This window comes from Lycorma delicatula, chromosome 4 (assembly GCF_047948215.1).
Source record: "Lycorma delicatula isolate Av1 chromosome 4, ASM4794821v1, whole genome shotgun sequence".
Classification (NCBI taxonomy): domain Eukaryota; kingdom Metazoa; phylum Arthropoda; class Insecta; order Hemiptera; family Fulgoridae; genus Lycorma; species Lycorma delicatula.
Genome location: NC_134458.1, coordinates 165,089,733 through 165,106,901, shown reverse-complemented (window position 1 = coordinate 165,106,901; position 17,169 = coordinate 165,089,733). Strand labels below are relative to the sequence as shown.

The following is a 17,169-nucleotide window of genomic DNA, read 5'->3' as shown; positions in this document are numbered from 1 at the left end:
AGAAAATAATAATAATCACAACAAATACAATCTAAAATTCACCCTAATGTACATGACCTTGAAGTGGTGTGTATTTTGTAAGTGTGTGTGTTTATACAGTAAGGATGAGTATATATGTATATATATATGTATAATAGGGTGGGGAAGAAGGAAGGAGGGATTTGGCGCATGCGTTATAGTTATTTTCTGGTGATGAGAATCCACCACTTACACTAGCCCTCTCTACATGATGTATTCCTTCAACTGAAATTGTACTCGTATGCGTCTATTACAAGAACAACGATACCGACTGCGTTTCGTGAAGATCAAATAGTCGGAGAACCGCAACAGTTCAGTCATATCTCGACCGTCAGTCGTCGTATGTCGTCTTGAGTTTAACCATCGGGAAAATCATACGATTATTATCTACTTTTTTTCATATATGTAAGTTTTTCAAAGAAATTTTATTAAATTTTTAAAAAAGATTTTTTTTACAAAATAACAATTTTTTTTTTTAGAGAATATGTTTTTTTTTTTTTTTACCTTAGCCGCAAAAATTATACTGTCTTGATTTGAATGATAAATATATACGAGTCATATAAGTAATTGTTTTTTCATCTTGTGCATTATTTTTTATTTAGTAATCAACTGTACATGAACTGCTATAATATGAAAATAACGTAACCAACCTAACTCACAAAATAATAGATAAATAAAATAATTAATGTGAAATGTAATTATATATCCCCTATATAGAATTTATAATTTCCATTTACAAAAAACGAAAATCTTAAGCCAGATGCCGACTTAAACTATTAAAAAGTGATCTTCAGTAGATAAAACGTTTCCTCCTGTAGATTTACATTTTTTTCTATTTATTATTTTATAATTATAATTAACCTATTTGTCAAATACCGTGGCGGAGTGATAGCGACTCAGATTTTAATTCAGTATGTCCTGGGTTCGAATTTCATTCAGGCTTGACATTTTTCTTACTCTAAAACTTTTTCGCATGATCGTTCCCCCACACAAGCTTCGAGTTTAAATGGGAAACATATAATTATTAATAATTATGTTTTTATTATTTATTTAACCGGAAACGTAATATTAAAACGTTATCTTTTGGCAGGAGTTTTATAATTGCTCAAGAAATTGAATAGATATTCTTTTGTACAACCACTGTAATCATAAATAAAATCAATCCCAACCTCCCCCCTAAACACGTATACCTTATATACAAACACAACTTATTAAATTAGATGAAATGAGTTCAACTAAACAAAAAAAACAGCACTTGTACAAAAAAAAAAAAATATTAACCATTTAACAATAATTTCTGTTTTTAAAGTATATTTTAACGTAAGTTGAATCACCCGGTATTCTTACGGTTTTCTATTAATGGAAGTAGTAAATTAGCCCTCCAAAAAAAAATTCCATAAAAGATATTTTAAACTATATGTAAATAAATTTCAATTATTCATTTAAATTTTTTTTATGATTAATTCACTATATAAAGCTGGAAGCTTGTGCATATGAAAACGAATTGGAAATTTTTTAGCGTATGAAAAATACGATGCCTGATCGGGATTCGAATCCGGGACTTCCGGATGAAAGGCCGAAACGCTACCGCTCCTTCACGGGATCGACAGAGCGGACTTATTTAAACTTATTTTGATAAATTGTTTTTTGTATAGTAAATCACATAAATTAAATTTCGTCAGAAGATGGGTAAAAATCATCATTTAATAGTAAAAAATAACAAATTCTACAAGTTATTTCAAAGTTTTTGCTAGAATTTTTTTTTTAATTCACCTTCAAGTGAGTTACAATAAATTCCCCCGTTCGGAGGGGAACATTTTTTTCAAAGCTGTTGCACATTCTAAATGTTTCAATCTAAGTATAATAGTTTTTAAAAAAATAATTTAAAATATATCCTGTGCTTTATAATAGCGATTCTTCATGAAAAACAGGAAGATGCATGCATATTTTAATATATTAAATAGTTTACATATCAGTAAAAAATAACTGAATTTAACATTTCATTCCAAATCGACTTAGCTGTTGTATTGTATGACGCGTCAAGAAACGGATAAAGTAAATAGAGTTATTGTGCATTTATACTATTTTATTGAGGTATAAGCTCAAAAAAAAAAAAAAACAAAAAGAAAAACAGTAGACTAACTATATCAAATGTTTTAGACAGCTGTTATTTATAAGAAAAAACAAATTAATTTCATTAATTACACAATGATCTGTTTGTTACTGCATGAGTAAAATATACTTGGAATTTATGTGTAACACAGGTCAAAAAAAAAAAAATTGGAACTGAGATAGAAGTAAGTGAATTAGAATGTATATTTTACGCTGAATCTTAAAATGATATCAGTTTTTTTCATCACCCTCAGATTTTTAGTTATGACCCTTTAAAATACTGAGAAACCTTTTAAACAATAGAATACAAAAATAATAATAATAATTACAATTAAAATTCTTACCTTTGTTTTGCAGACATTTACGTTTATCTCAATTTTTTTTTCTTATTTTCCTTTTGTGTTCAGTAGTCTTCTCTATTTATCGTCCAGCAGTAGTCACTCATCATAGATTCACCCCATCTGCCTTGATAACGTAGTTCCATATGTATATGTTAGTGGAACCTTTCTTATTGTTCGTCACTGTCACCCAAGTTTAAAGGGAAAAAGTTCAAATTAGAATATAAAAAATGAATTTTCGTTGACATTCTGCAGCCTAAATTTTTGTAGTTTACTAAGAGTTCATTTATAAGCTGATCCTGGTTTTTAGCTTTTTTGTTTCGAAGAAAACCAGTAATGAAATCTTTGAATGACTTCAAGCTGCTAGTTCTTTAGGATTCGGTTTGCTGTGAAATTTATTTCCACGAATTAATATTCTTATTTGTGGCCCGATGAATATTCCCTCTTTAAACTTAGCTTCACTTAATTGTGAAAAAACTCAGTTAAATGTTTAAAGCCGTCTTTATCTTTATCTAACGCTGAGAAAATTCTTCATCAGGCCTAGTTTTATGTATAGAAAAGGTAAAATAATACGATTTGCTTCGACAAGAGGAATATTGACGTCGTTTTCCTTTCCTGGGGTAAACTGATTTCTTTATGTACAGTCTTTAACTGCGTAGTGTTTATCTGTAGTTTGACTATCCCACAAACACAAGAACCATATATATTTTGTAAAGCCACTCTGGAGACCGATAAGAAGCCCTATCGTTTTCAGGTCAGCAATGGTTCACCATGAATGTTCATCATAATTAATAGCTTTCAAAATTTTTGACATAATTTCATGTTTCTTTCATTTCTACAGCATAGAAGTAAACCTATTCGAATTATGCAATAACACTGCCTTTAAGCTTTTTTTTTGATGAGTCTATAAATAACGCCAATCATGAATAACATATTCAATGTCCATTTCAGACATTAGCCACCAAACATCATGGCAGGAGCAAATTAAGCCATCTCATCTAAAGTATTTCAGTAAATTTTCGTTTCGATTTTTATTTACTGAAATTTTAATATCCTTGTTTAATAAATTCCATTCTTTAAGACGTGAACTTAGGAGTTCTGCATGTTGTTTCGACAAATACAAGTCTCGAATCAGGTCGCTCAGTTCTGCTTGTGTGATGAGGTGAGGTTCAGTATTTGATTCTTCTGGAATGTAATTAATATCTACTTAAATTGAGGATTCATCGGTTGAGCCTTCTGGGGAATCAGAAATTTCTTTCCAAGAACTTGGAGCAATCGATTTAACGTTTCCGATTGCTCCAAGTGTTGCTCCAAGTGTCATGGTGTTGATTTAACATGAAGTAACGGTCTCATAACTGAACGAACATTTGGGTATGCAATACTGCTTTTATTGTTTGAACTGAAACCAGTAACATTTGTTAAGTAAAAATAGCAGTCATCATAATGGTTAGTAGGCTCTCGCCAAATAATGGTTAGCAAATCATAGGTATGCCAAAAGACAAATGCTCTTTTTTTCCTTTTAACTACTGGGTTAGTTTAATGTAGCACTTGATGCATGCTACATGTGGAGCCCAGGATTTAGCTTGGTCTCCCAAGGGACAGTCAAAATAATGTTTGTAAGCAGTTTTCAGCAGATTCGGTACTGGTTTTTGTTGACTTTTCGTGGTGAATTCTCCGCAAACGTAACAAAAAATATTTAAAGAATTTTTACAAGCCCGATTCTTATTCATTGTAAAATTCAAAATGATTTAATGAATGAAAATAAATTGAAATATAACAGAAATACTTAATTAATTATAAAAATAATTAATTTTTAATTTATAAATACTTAATTATTTAAAATACTTCAAGAAAATTGTTTCATATGGAGTGCAATAAAACACAGAGCGAAACACACACACACACACACACACACACACACACACACACACACACACACACACACACACACACACACACACACACACACACACACACACACACACACACACACACACACACACACACACACACACACACACACACACACACACACACACACACACACACACACACACACACACACACACACACACACACACACACACACACACACACACACACACACACAACTTAACAAGTTTTGATGTTCAATAAAATAATACCCAAAGTTTTTCTGTCATAAAAATGTTTCACCAAATCTATGGCATCAGTTATGAAACGATCTTTATATGTCTATGATAAAACCACTACCACAACCAGTGGCGGCTCACGTATAGACATTGTGGAACTGCAGCACCTCCACATCTCCACTTGATATTATCGATAACATTTAAAATAATGAGTCCTTTTTTCTTTTATTCTTTGTTTATATTTGTGCAATATAAAATCCCTAAGGTTAATGTCAGTAGCCATCTCCCAGTTTATGAAAAATATATAAAAATCTGTGTATCTCTGTGCGCTTCACAGTTCCAGCAGAGTGGTGTTTGGCTGTTGTGCGCATGTGCACATAGGGAGCTGCGAGGGAGAGAGATCACTGTCGCTACCGCAGTGCCGATCCTGTGTGCTGGTGAAAGGTAGTTTTTTTTTTACTCCGCGTTTGTATGGATCGCTTCTTGTTCGTTCCCTTTTCTAGTTTAGTCGGTGGAAGGAATAGGAAAGCCGTTTGGTTCTTTTTTCAATAGTTATCAGAAGATGGCGGAAAGCAAGGGCTATTTGATTACCAAATCTGTCCAAAAACACGCTGGAAGGGCGAAAGAGAAGGAAATTAGTAAAAACTAATTATGTATTTGTTTCTGTGTACACAGAAATTTAAATTAAGCACCACTGGACAGTGGTGTTCTAAGCGGACATTTTATTAAGTTATTATCTAATAATACTAAAAAATATTATCTGTACTGACTTTATTTATTCGGTTAAACCAAATACGGTCAGTGTGCTTAAAATCGTGTACCATATTCTTGAATGTGATAAAGTGTAGAATTAGATTATTATCCTGCTTCCAGCGATTCTATTGATTCATTTTTTTTCGGTTATTTTATTTTACAGAAAACTTTAACTGTGGCCTTGAAAAGGGCCAGAAAAAATTTTTTTTGAGCAGCACCCCCACTTAAAGTCATTCCAAGAGCTGAACTCATACTGAAGAAAATTTTATCACGTTGAATTACTCATTACTTGACTCACTGACATATCTATACATGTCTGGCTTGACATGTAATGACATCATTTTATGATGACCAGAGTTATTAAATCACAATCCTAATTGTTATTTTTATTTTAACCAGTTTAAAATTATTATTTTATATGATAATCAGTCACTTACACAATTATATTCTTGTAATTAAATACTTTATCAAAGAAAACCTTATCGCCGAATACGGACAAGTACGCGTGCATGTAAAACAAACGCACACACTACGCGCACGATACATATTTTACATTAACTTATATACAGTAACTATAAACATCGGATCTTGATAACTAATTAAATTTTTTATAATTATTATTTATTTTATCGATGGTAGAAATGCTACAATGAAAAAATGAATGTATTTTCTAATACATTAGAATCTTTAATTACCACCATCTAATTACCTTTATTTTAAATATATTTAATACTTTCATAAAAGTTATATTTTTTACACGCGGAATCAGTTTCTGGACACGACTAATTAATATCACATTCTTACAATCTTTTGGGATACAAAAAAAAAAAATCTTATGTTACTTCTATATTTCTAAAATTATAACTGACGATTTAAGACCAAAAATAATTAAAAGGATTTCCAACCATGAACAAACTCCGACATTGATATTATTATTATTCCTAATGTGTACGTTTCAATCTGTTCAACTAGTGAATAATAAGCAGCCCCTCTCCCATGGCCCAGTGAGATGAGAATGATATGCATGACATGTAAATGAGGTACAGACTCAGACCGACTGTTCCTGAAATGTATGGTTAATTGAACCCCAACCACAAAAGTACACCGATATCCGCTATCTACTATAGAGCTTAAAAATTTAGTTCCTTTCAACTGATGATAAAGTTAAAGATTACTATCAACAATGACATTTTTACGAACGTTATTTATTTCTTATCAAAATATTATTAATAATTTATAAAAAGATATTTGTTGAACCAGTAGTAATAGCAGACCGTAAAACGTATTTCTAAATGTGTCAAATAAGTCTCATTAAAAAAATTAGTAATGATTATAAATAAATAAAGAAATAAAGGCGGCAATCGATTAACTAAAACCGTTGGAAAATCAGTAGAATTCCTACGTTTTGTAATTATGGGCTTTGTTACTTATAACTCTGAAATCTTTGAAACTATTTCATCCTTTAAATGGTTCGTTAGTAAAAAAAGTTTAAAATATTTTAAGTCGATAGCATGAAAACAGTCAGAATTTAGGAAAATCTATCTAAGGATCGGGTTCATCCCTCCTATCCTACAATAACAGCGACAGAAAAATATTCATATAAAAATGCTTCATTTGTTAATAATAGTCTAATAAATATTCAAATCGATATATAAAAAGAGTGAAAGGTTAGAAAAATGAATAAAACATAATTTTTTTGAGGGTAGTGTTGAAACAAAAATTGTTTTTTAATTTTATTTACTTCGGTAATCCGATCTCCGTGGTGGAACGGTTACAACTCAGCTTTTCATCCGGAAGATCCCGAGTTCGAAGCCATGGCATTCTTCATACCCTATAAAGATTGCCATTTCATATTCCTACGTAGAAATTATCCTTAGAGTTAACCGGTTAATGAAACTTCACCGTTATTGGTCCTACTAATAAAATCTGTAAATAGTCTTGAGAATTAAACTAAATACAGAATGGACAAATACACGTGTTTGTAAATAAAACTGAAGAATTTTGTAAATTAGATTTTAACTCGGGTAGCAGCAAAACAACAAGAATTTTTTTTTTTTTGGGGGGGGGGGGGGGCAAACTTACTAAATTGGGAATTTAAAATTGATCTATTCGCAGTTTTTTGTTTTTTTAAAAACTTCCTGAATGTGCTAAAAATATGTTACAACACATCTTTATTGTGTTATGACAAACATATAATAATTTGATTAAAAAAGTTGGAATTTTTTTTTGTGAATACTGTTTAAAAATTTAGCGTTTTTAAAGGATGTTAAGCGATAAATACTTTAAAATAATTTTGTGAAAATCGCTTGCGTGAACTAAAAATACAAGAATATAAAAATTTAATTAAAATGTTTTAATACTGTCTTTAGCTTTTCAGTGTTTTGAAGTCGTGGCTATTGTAGAGTAGCAGTAATATCTACATTTTTTTTACGTCAGTACAATAATAATATACGTACATATGACAATACGAATATATTAATGATTTGAAACATATTTAAAAAAAATAAAAAATCTACAAAAAAATGAAGATTTATATTGTGATGTAGATGTATTATTTTTTATGAGCCAAAAACAAATTCATTATTGTTAATATTTTTTTTCGTAATTTATTTATCAAATTATTGCTCATTCAAATTATTAATAAAACATATATTTTTTCTGTTAAGATCGTCATAATTTTTATATCAAGTATATTTATCTACCTTTCTTAGCTTCTAAGCTTGAGAAACCTAAGAAAGATAGATGAATGTATTCAATTTAAAAATTATTGCTCATTCATTTGCGTTCAAAAACTGAATCTGAAGGATTCTGCAATCCGCCGGTAAAATTCTACATTAATGTTTTTATTATTTTCTTTGCTCGATGCAGAAGCTCGATGCTTCATTGCAGAAGCTTCTGAAGCTTGAACATGGGAAAATGGAAGTAAAATTTTATAGCGTATGAAAAATGACAAACCTGACCGGGATTCGAACCCGGAATCCCATATGAAATGCTAGATGCTACCACTCCGCCACGGAGATAATATTTAAATAAAAATTATTCCTTTGTTTAAGAAAGGCATAAAGAAGGCTTCGGTTTAATAAAGAAAGCTCTTCGACGATTTTATCTACCCGATCGATTAGATAATAAATAACCTTTGATAACTCATTATAAAATAAAATCTTCACCTTACCGAATTCACTGTGTAATTATCGATACGAATTTATTTCATTCAAAACAAGTTAGATTCGCCCGATAATAAGCTATTAAATAAATTTTACAGAGGTTTCCAATTCTTAGTTTCTGCCATAAAAATGCACGACACCCGTTAACCTATATATACTGGTATTATGATAGTTTTAATCGGTTAAAAATAAATGTTTTATAGTTTAAATAAGAAACGATTTTTTTTATTTTGAATGTGGCATTTATACTCATCATGATATAACTTTAATCCGCAAAAAAAAAACAAAACAAAAAGCCGAATTAAAGATCTACACACAAAAAAAAATATGGCTATCATCAAAAATTTAGGTAATTTTATACAAAAAAAAGAAGAAAAATATAAATAGGTTTTAAAGGAATTCTGCAGAAAATAAAAATAACAAACCAAAATTATAGAGGTAAAAAATTTATTACTCTGATAATCTCTTTACCAACATAAATATAAAATAAACAAAAAATAATAATGCTCAAAACGAACTAGATGAAAGTGCATAATACGAAATAATAAATGCTAAAATAATAAACTAAATTAGTATACATCCTTTAAAAAACAAACGGTTCGTTTCTGTTATGCCATCTCTCCCTCGTTACCATGTATTATAAAACCGTAGATAAATGTACATAATCGAAGAGATTTGACGAATCGTTAGTAGCAGTAACCTACGGAGCAAATGGGAGTATTATACAATCTGACATGAGAAATCTGTTCGTTAATCTACTTTTACCGAAACGCTACAGATAAAGGAACAAAGACTTCTTTGTAAAATAAAAAAATAGTAAATTTGTATACTTCAAATTAAAATATTTTTAATATATAATAAAAGGAGTATAACATAACATTATACATAAAATGTATCTTCCCATGCTGAAATGAATTGCATTACTGTAAAATAGAAAGGGGTGGATTAATTTGTTGCATTACAACTTCTGTTCTGGTCTTTCTCACGACTGCAACGCATGTAAAACACCTGAGGTATAAGCGGGGTACTAACCGGATTTGTCCTTTCTTATAGGATTGCTTCATTATACGGCCGGTCTCTGTGATGAATAGATTGAAATTGTCACTCGCAGGATTGAATAACATCTGCATTTCGGTAGGTTCTGACTGCCGATATGATGTAGTACATATGACGTGTGAACAAATTAACAGGAAACCGCTTTACTCTTATCTTTTCCCGTTGATGTTCGTTATACTTGAGAACGGTTGGTTGTGGAGTGAGTTGTGATTCGTGTCAGGTCGCCAGTAAAAGTTACTGTTGTATTATAAACCATAACTTTATAGTAAAAATCATCAAAATTTTACCTTTTTATTTCCCAGGCTATCATAGTATGGAGTATTATGCATAATACGGGAAAGTATCTTAAAAAATCAACATTTTTGATGCCCGGTTTAATGTTTTTCTATAAGTTTTGAAGTTCTCCCACGCAAAAACATTGAAGCGCTCTTCTTATGTTTGATTGTTTATATATATATTTGTGTAAGCAGGGATGTCGGAATGTGTTTAGTTAAATACCTCATGAAATGGGTGAATGTATGCGTAATCATGAGATTTAGTATGTTGACTTGATATTTAAATATGTGGAACATCAATACCATTAAAAATTTTGAAGAAAATCGGACACGGTAGTGGAAGTGAGGAAGAAATTTCTATTTAATCCGTGAATGCTCTCTTAAACATACTTATATTTTATTGATAATTTCAACGGAATAGATTTAAACATCTAAACTACCTCATCCAAAAAAAAATTAATTTTAAAAATTAGATGCAAGAGTGGGATATCTCTTTGGGACCTATAAATACTATTTTTACCCGGGTGCAAGTAGATGCAAGACTTACTGGAGCACCTTTAAGTACTATAAATACTAGCGTAACATATTTAAAAAACTTTCCTCTCCTATATATAAAAATTAAAAAAAATTAATTATGCGAGATAATTTTTCTTCAATCTATAATATAAAGAGTGATGCAGGAGCCGCTGGAGCACAGCCTCCAGCTATTGAGTATCCAGCTGAAGAGGTCCCCTCTTGCGTCGATGGGAGATATGAAATTATCTTTTAAAAACTGTTGTTTTAAAAATAACCATTTTACTCGATTAAATATTGATCTAGTTTTGTTTTAATTAATTAAGGAAATTAGTAAATATATATTAAAAAAAGGGATCTAAATGTTAACGATAATAATTTTTAACTTTATTACCAGAAAAAGGATTACAAATTTAAGCTCTATACAAATGTTGGGCGAGTTCAGTAAAATCGTCACCGGCTTCTATTTTAATTTGAATTTCCTTATGTAGGCAAATAGTTCTGCCGGTTGTTAAGTGTAAACAAAACGATTTTCCTCTCGGAAATTTAGACTTAACGATATAGAAAATAAAGGAAGAGCCGATTTTAAAAAAAATATGTTTAGTTGATTCTGACATCTGGAATTAGGCACATAATTGTAGCCTATAAAATCAATATGCATCTTTATGCAAAACAGAGTGATGAGCTCCTTGGAGCGGCATAAAATAAAACACGTATTATAAATTTGATGATTACAAAGTGTATTTACATAGAATTAAAAAAAAAATATGGTTAAATTTTTATTTGTTGTTCCCTAAAAGCAGGAGTCGCGGCAATTCAGAAACTAAAAAGGGAAATAAATACAACAGTACAGCATTTTGATGGGTAAACCATTAAAATAGGGCATTTTACACCTTTTTTATTTCGTTTAGAATATACGAGTAATTGGATTTTTTTTTACAATGACATTTATGAACATGTACGAATTGGGGTCTGTAAATATTTTTATCTAAGTACTTTACTTTCACTTTTATCACTTCTATGTCTTGCCCTACATTTGGTTTATAGAAAAAACAGCAAAAAAAATAATAATAAGACTCTTTATTAATACTCCAAATCGTTCAGGTTAAAATTTAATTAAAATATAACATTTTAAACCAATCCGAAATATCGGGAGCGGTTGATCCGTTTGGAATTAATTGAGGGCACTGTCTCGTGATTTGTATAGCGTACGTCAAAACGTACAAATAGCGTACATCAAAACGCTCCATCAGTAGAAGGAAGACTCCATCATACAATAAAATCTATGCGGTAAGTAACAAGCGACAAACGCACATACGTACCGCCCAAAACATAGACTACTCTCCTTCTAGGGAAGTCGGGTATACTTTTACATATTTTATGTAGTTACCGGTAGGAACTGTTTTGTAATCTTGCTGTGGTATAACGGTGGTCGCTAAATGGCCATAAGAAAGTACATTAATGTTTAAACATCATAAAACACATTAATCTAAGTCAGGTTTTTGAACCGTATGACATAACTAACGTTTATTACATTAATTATAAACTTTTTTTCCTGACTATACGTAATTAAAATAACATAATCGTTTTATGTAAACGATTACTCACCGATCAGGTAAAAGTAATTTATCTATAAATAAACAAAAATTATATAATAATAATAATCTACGGGCATTGATTCTTTTCTTTAAAAAAAAGCAAAAAGATGCTATTTCTGTAAAAAAAAATCTGGATCATTTCCCCCCCCTCACAAAGTAACTTGTTTAATTCGGTATATATACTGGAAATATATCACTTAAATAGTTTATTGGTATGTTATTTCTACAAACTGTCGTAGGAATTATTCTATATTCTAATATTTCTATCGTAGGAATAGTTTGTATTCAAACTTCGAACTACCTACATTTATCGCCCTAAAATCTATTCAGAATGATCGAGAAAAACCATAGTTAAACTTCAATCAGAACAATAGTACAAAAGTATGGAAGTTAATAATTGAAAACAAAAGCGGTTATAATTTATATTAATAAAAAAATATTAACAAAAAATGTGTCGGGTTAAAAGAAACTGTGTTTATCTTTCTGATTTTATTATAAGTGCATAATAATTATTTAAAATAATATTGATAATGAAATTATAAACATAGAATAAAAAAATAAATTTCATGGCCTTCGTGAAATATAAGTTAGGATATATTTTAGTACAATTTAATTAATGTTATTTAAAAACTCAATAACAACATTACAAGTTTTTATTAGTTTTCAATTTAATTTCAATCAAAATTAATTTTGATTGATTTTAAATAAATCTGCCGGAAAATCTTTTAGATCAAGGCAATTTATTAAAAATGATAACGGAAGGACAATAAGGCTTGTTTTAATATGGAGGACTGCTTGTTACGTAACGTGAGTATGAAACCCAAATTCTGTTTCGTGCAAACGAACATATTTATTTTTTAGAATAAATATTTTATGTAAATGTAATTAAAAGTTTTAATTTATTAAATATCGGTCGACAAGTTTCATGTTTAACATCATCGATCAAAATTTGACGCTTTAGTTTCGTTTTCTAAAATTTTCTTTTGACATTTTGGAGGTATTCCGATTTTTACTTTACTAAATTTTAAATCCGGTTGCAATAGTATACTCTGGACTAGAACATAGTAGATATAATATACAGCAGTGTTAAAAATGTTATGGGAACCCTTAAAAAACTTTTAAACCCTTAAACGTAGAAAAATGGGATTTAGTAAATGCTCCAATCTCGAAACAGGCTCTCTTTCTATGTAGGTAACTTGTAGGCCACTTTTGAAACTAGTTGTAAAAAAAAGCCGGCAACGAACTGCATAACTGTTTGACTACGTAAATGGAAAATACAGGTAAATCCAGCCAGGTAACTTTGACGATGAGAAGAGAAGTCTGTCCTGAAGTTCATTTAAACGATCAGGTAAAAGTAAACCTCATGCCGGTAAAGTAAGGTATCTGGGCTTACACCTTGATCGCTGTTTAACTTGGATCATGTAAGGGAGAATAAGATGAGAACCTGCTTGACAATAATTTTAAAAGGATGTACTAGATATTGCCCTTTAAACTCTTTATGTCTAACAAGGTTCTGCTGTACAAAGTTTTCTTGAAGCCGGTATGGACTTACGGAATTGAACTCTGGGGTACAACCGGTAACAGCGGTTTGGAGTTCATTTAACGATTTCAGAAGAGAATACTACGGAACATACCAAGCGGATATCTTTCCTCCATACATCCACTGATGATCTTGACGGCTCTATGGGTCTATGAGATTGTTCGATGGTGGCCTTACCTGAACCCAAATTGGTAGTCCGGAATTACCTCCTCACCTTCTAAAACTGGCCTAAGCGTGCGAAGTAACAGCTTTTCAAATAATTTGGATATGACCGGTAAGCGGCTAATTGGCCTGTAATAAGAAACCTCGTGTGCAGGCTTCCCTGGTTTCAAGATCATTACCACCTGTAATACCTTCCATTCCGCTGGAAAGTAGGACGTCTGCAGGACAGCGTTAAAAAGATCATTAATGTACGTGATGCCTTCAAGGGATAGCATGACAAGCATTTTGTCCGTCACTAAGTCAAAAATATAAATGTAGAAAATATAAATGAAAAAAAATTCCATTAAATTCTTTTCTAAAGCAAGACATAGCTAAAAATAGAAAAAAATGTATAGTCATTTTTTTTGGAGAGGGGTGAATATTAAATAAAAATTTTGGTAGTTTTTATTCTTATAAAAATGTTTCAACTTTTGTAAGAAACGTTTTTGCTAGAGTACCCCAGTAAAGATTTGAAATTTCATTTCGGCCAAAACAACCCCGAACCTTTTTCCAATTTTTGCAAAAATTAAATATATTCTTTCCCCCCGTGGTAGTTCCTGTCTACTGAGTTTGAAGAAAATCGGTCAACAGTATCCAGAGTTATAAGACCAAATACAGGCCAACATACATACATACGAACTAAAACACAAACGTCCGCCGGACAAAAATAGATTTTTGGACTTAAATGGAACATTGAAATAAACAATTTTTTCGCAGATTACAGTTTATTAATTTTTTTTTGTTAAAGAATTTCTTTAAAAGTCTCTTTAACGTACAAAACTTAAAAAATATATATATATATATAGTTAAATCTATATAATAAAAATTTTATGATGTGGATGTGATTTCAAAGAAAATTTATCTCAAATATCCGAACCTTATTTGTTCGATAAGCAAATTTCTTTTTTAGCTTCCGAAACAACCGTTAAATAAAAATATTTAATTTATATCGACCTTAGAAGCATATCGCACTGTTTTATCCGTACTTAAATAGTTACCAACCTGCAGATGAATAATTTTTTTCTTTTTTCATCTGTAAGGCCTTTGGAATATAACAGGAAAAATATCGATGTCGGTAAAAAAAAACTCCACATCAGGACTTTCTAATTTATTGATATTTTGAGGCCGAGTTAAAAAAATTTCTGTATGTATGCGTTATTGCGCGCAAGTTTTGTGTGTGTAGCGCGCCCGCGGTTATGCGGGGGTTTTATTTTACAGTATATCATAGTAATATATAACTATGAATTTCAGGTATTAGGATTGATTCTATCAAAATCATGGAAAAAATGGGTGAAAGGAATATATGAAAATTTTATTCCTTCGCGTGTTAAATTATTGGTTATCTGGGTGGAAATAATTTTCATTCGACCTTTATCACAGGGTAAATGTTAAATTGTTTCTAAACACAAACTCGTTTTTGAAATAGCTTAATATCTGCCATTTTTTAATTACGATTTATAATACTTAAGACACAGTATATTATGGCGCAATTAATTGAGTTAACCAATTTTTATAACCGGTCTAACAAATTTACATAGAAATTTTGTATTATTTTACTTTGAAAAAAAGTTTAATATTTCTAATTCTATCAATGGAGATGTTAAATTATTCTAAGCAATAATGCCGGTCACAGTTATTTTGAGATAGTCAAAATAGTAAGTCCAGAAACATTTTTGTTAAATTTTTTTAAATGAGTACGCATAATATTTACATTTTTTAAGTTATTACCTTATTAAATATATTTAAAAAATATAAACTTTCTCTTTTAAACTTGAATATTTAACGATTCACGATGTAAATAAAAGGTAATAACTTATAATAGCACAATATAATCGAACACATTTGTACAATATAATTCGCATAATATAAAATATTTTTAAACTAGTTAAAACTAAAATCGTATGTTTTGACAAAAGAAAAAAACATCTTGGTTGGCCGCCAGTTGGTGTTACTGTTTTAAACGATAGCGTCCTAATAAATAAGCACGACATAATTTAATTATGTTACATCTATTCTTTGAAAGAAATACAAACGACATGCCGAATATTTCTTTTAATTAACGAATCTTTTATTTAAAAAAATGTTTAACTCGATTATATATAAAAAAGATAATGTTTATAGAATTACTAAAGCCAATCTTTTGATTTCAGTTAGAAAGGAAAATAATTGATCTCTGAAGAATATTTGAAACATATAACCTTCGGTGCAAGTATACGTTTGTGTTTTATGCATAATTTACGTTAAATTTAAGGACTGCCGATTATGATAAAACTTCGAAATTACCAGAACTACGCCTCTAGTCTCATTTATATTTAAAAATATAAGAAAAAAAAATAGATTTTAATCCCATTTTCTACTACTTTTATTAAATTAACAAATTTGATCACGAGGAAATCGAAGTACTGAGTATTTTACAAAATGTATAACGCTTGAAAATTATAGAATAAAGGATTTTATTGTTAAAATTTAAAATGAACTGTTACAATCATTATTCACAAAAAATACTAACGGGTGCAATGAAAATGTACCTGACATCGTTTAATTTCATCGAAAGAAAAACTTCCTCAGGAAGATGACTTGGAGATCTTGAAATTTTTAAATAAATATTTCGGATCTATGTAAAATACTGCGTACAGATAATTCTCTCTGGAAAACGATTAGTCAGTGTTTTGTCTTCCGAGCAGCAGTAAAGAGTCGTAGCGCTGTGTTGTACTCAATTTATTATAAGATCGTTTAAACGGATACCTTTTCGTAACAGTTAATGTAGCAGTTATTTAAAATTATTCTTTTTTTTTAATTTCAAATATCACTTCATCTATATTACTTTCAAACATTACATTTTTGTTAAGATTACCGAAAAAACGAGCATACCATAATATAATCTTTTTTTTTAATACTTCCTATTTATTTTAATATTTCCTATTTTTATTTAATGTTTCCTTACTGAAACATCATTTGCTTGTAATAATGGTGATTCGTCAAAAAACCTTGGTCCAAAAATATTCAGATCGGTTAAACGAAATGAGAAAAGTCTGTTTATTACTTAGTTAATATGATGTAATTTTCAGAAATTTGCTGCGCCTTACATTCAGATAAAATGCCAAACTTCGAACAAAAGATTTTGTATAATAACTGACCAAAAAATATTTCATTTATCAACCAATTGTTAACAAAAATTATTTTTTATTAACGAAACCTCAAAACATTTTATGAAACTTTTGAAAATAAATTTTAGATATAGAAAAAGTTAAGAAGCACATTATGTAAATAATTCAATTCGTAAATTAAATTCAGATGAAAAGAAAAAGCACTGTCATTCATTTCCTATATTTATATAAGGGAAGCTGCACACAAATACACGCGCGCGTACGTTTACATAAGCAAGTTGTTTGTGTGCAATGGTTTGAAAACGTCAAATTACTAGCAGCTTCGTGTTTCTCTCGTTTTGATAACAATTTCAAAAGTTTTTGTATCCTCCCAACAAATTCAT

At 30.0% G+C, this 17,169-nt stretch overlaps 1 protein-coding gene across 1 annotated transcript in view; it reads left to right on the top strand.

Annotated features, from left to right (window-relative positions):
• The first annotated feature begins 228 nt into the window (after nt 1-228).
• The window catches only part of LOC142324054 (uncharacterized), a 143,265-nt gene continuing 126,324 nt past the window's right edge, over nt 229-17,169 (top strand). Inside the window, exon 1 of the mRNA XM_075364661.1 lies at nt 229-423. The gene's annotated coding sequence lies outside the window, so the exon portion shown is untranslated. The remainder of the gene's footprint in view (nt 424-17,169) is intronic.